Here is a 3,242-nt window from a genome sequence, read left to right on the forward strand (position 1 = left end):
CAATATGCTCCTACACTTCGTCGGTCATCACTGTCACCAGCCCAATCGGCGTCACTAAAGCCTTGTAAAGTATGATCAGACTGAGGAGTAATATGTAAACCATAATTGACAGTGTATTTGAGATAAAGAAGTATACGTTTCACTGCCTGCCAATGAACATCTTTGGGCTGATGCATGAACTTGCTCACCTTGTGAACTGCAAACGCAATGTCGGGTCGTGTAAAACCAAGATAGTGTAAGGCACCAACTGTACTTCGATATAAATAAGGGTCGTCGAAATCAATACCCTCAAATTTGGAGAGTGTGCAGGTTGTGGACATTGGCGTGCTGCAAGGTTTTACTTTATCTAGCTTGAGTCTTTGTAACAAGTCAATTACATATTTTCGTTGAGTCAGAATCAAATCACCACCATCATGCAGAGTTTCAACTCCAAGAAAATATGATAATTGTCCCAAGTCTTTGACAGGGAAGGCACGTCCAAGATAAGAAATTAATTTGTTGACTTCCTCAAAGTGAGAACCCGTGACGAGTATGTCATCAACATATATAAGGATGAGCAGCTGGAAACTTGCAGTCTGTAGAATGTAAAGAGAAGGATCTGATTTGGAGCCGACAAAACCATACTGAAGCAATTGATCTGTCAACCGAGAAAACCAAGAACGGGGAGCCTGACGAAGACCATACAAACTTTTCTTTAAACGGCATATGTGAGTGGGAAAGTCGGGATGAATGTACCCTTGAGGTTGACACATATAGACCTCTTCATCTAATAGTCCATGAAGAAAGGCATTTTGAATATCCAGTTGCCGAATATGCCAACGCTTGGAGAGAGCAATAGATAATACTAGCCGAATAGTTCCTTGTTTAATAACGGGGCTAAAGGTTTCCAGAAAGTCAACACCATGTTGCTGGTGATAGCCTTTAGCTACCAGTCGCGCCTTGTACCGCTCCACAGTGCCATTAGCATGAGTCTTGATACGGTAAACCCATTTGTTTCCAACAAGATTGATGTTGGATTTAGCTGGTACAAGATCCCAAGTATTATTTTGTAAAAGAGCAGTAAATTCCATGTTCATGGCTTCCCTCCATTTTTGGTCTTTTGAAGCATCAGTAAAAGAGGTTGGTTCAACCAATGCGGGGCAGGATTGTGCAAGTAGTGCATGAGGCAATGGGTATTTAATGAACCCAACATATGGTTGCTTCGGTTTGAGAGAGTTTGTCTGAGATCTAGTAATCATTTTTCTTGAGTTGTTGGAAGGAGCAAGTGTATCAGCAAAAGATGTATGAACCGCATGCAGTGCTGGAGCTGGAACCTCATTTGAAATAACATTTGTAGTAACAGTAGGTGGAAGGAGATCAGATTCATGTGAAGAGACATGAGTGGCATTTGTAACATCACCTGCAAGGAGAGTTAGGGAATTCGAAACACTTGGTTGTAAATTGGCTGGTAAGGGGATAGCAGTGGACTCGGGAACTAAGGACACAGATTGAGGAGATTTGTAAGGAAAGGAAAGTTCATCAAATATGACATGGCGAGACACAAATATTTTTCCAGTAGACAAATCGAGACATTTATACCCCTGATGTGAGAGACTATAGCCAATAAAAATACATGTTTTCGATCTATAATCAAATTTATGTTTGTTATAAGGACGTAAATTTGGCCAACAAGCACAACCAAATACACGCATAAAGTCATAATTTGGTTTTTGATGATAAGCCTTTTCAAAAGGAGAGCAATGATTTAAAATTTTAGTGGGAAGACGATTAATTATATAAACAGCCGTTAAAAATGCATCCTCCCAGTAGGGTTTTGGAAGATTAGCATAGGCCAACAATGCTAGACCCATGTCAACAATTTGACGATGTCGTCTTTCGACGGCTCCCATTTGCTCATGTGTATACGGGCAAGCTAAACGATGTTGAATACCACATTTGGAAAAATATGTATTTAATCTACGATACTCACCTCCCCAATCAGTTTGAATGGCCTTAATTTTGGTATTAAAATGACGTTCAACATATATTTGAAAATGTAAGAAAATATTTTCAACATCGGATTTTTGCTTAAGAGGAAATAACCAAATGTATTTTGTGAAAGCATCCAAGAAACAAACATAATAGCGAGAGCCGTAGCTGGAAATCACGGGACTAGGCCCCCAGACATCTGAATAAATGAGTTCCAAAGGCTTAGTAACATGAGGAACAGAAATAGAAAAAGGTAAATTATGGCTTTTTGCCATCTCACATTCAGGACATATCTTGTGTCGTTTATTGGAATGAAAGGAAAGATTATTTGAGCGGATAACATGATTGACAGTGTCGTAAGAGGCGTGCCCAAGACGACAATGCCAATCTGAGACTGAAACACGAACACCAACAAGAGCTTTGGGATATAAATGCTGAAGAGGCTGAGAAAAACAGTAGAGACTATCTTTGACGACACCTTTATGCAGGGTGTTTCCCGAGTAATCCTTGATCAAGAAAAAGGAAGCATGAAACTCAAAATAAACAGAATTATCTTCAGTGAATTTTTTGATAGAAATAAGATTTTTTGTAATCTGAGGGACAACTAATATTTGATCAAGGATAAAAGATTTAGAGTGTGCAGATAAAGATGCTTTGCCTAAGTGAGTTATGTGCAAACCTGTGCCATCTCCGACTTGAATCTGATCATTTCCAGCATACTCTTCACTACGAACATTAAGATTGTTGAAGTTATTAGTCAAATGGTGTGTAGCTCCAGTGTCGGCATGCCATTCTTGATCCAATGAGTGCTGAATGTGTTGGTTGGAGGCAATGTTGGCTTGAGGATTTGGTCGAAAAGGTTGAGGAAGAAACTGATTATCAAATCTCTTATAGCATCGAGCCGCAGTATGGCCAGGTTTATCACAGAGCTGACACCAAATATTAGTGTAGTTGTTATTTTGACAAGAAGCAGTTTGAAAATTACCTCTACCATGAAAAGAGGGATGGCCACGTCCCCTGCCTCGAAAGTTAAAATTGTTGTTACGGACACGGGATCCAGAAAAAGATTGGTGCTTGGTAGCCACATTAGCTGATGGAATGGCAGACAGGAGAGCTTGCTGATGATGTTGCACACGTGCCTCACAAATGAGCAGCATAGAGTACACCTCTTCTAAGGTGACATTTTCTTTCATTGAAATGGTGGTGATAAGAGAATCATACTCGGGTCCGAGACCAGTGAGTAGGTATGTGATAATTTCATCACATTTGAGTGC

At 40.0% G+C, this 3,242-nt stretch overlaps 1 non-coding gene across 1 annotated transcript; it reads right to left on the reverse strand.

The window, feature by feature from the left end:
* Positions 1–3,106: 3,106 nt before the first annotated feature.
* Positions 3,107–3,242, reverse strand: LOC118057384 (small nucleolar RNA Z247). Its single transcript, XR_004688950.1, has one exon. It is a non-coding gene; the product is annotated as a small nucleolar RNA Z247 (small nucleolar RNA).

This window comes from Populus alba, chromosome 10 (assembly GCF_005239225.2).
Source record: "Populus alba chromosome 10, ASM523922v2, whole genome shotgun sequence".
In the NCBI taxonomy this organism is placed as follows: Eukaryota; Viridiplantae; Streptophyta; class Magnoliopsida; order Malpighiales; family Salicaceae; genus Populus; species Populus alba.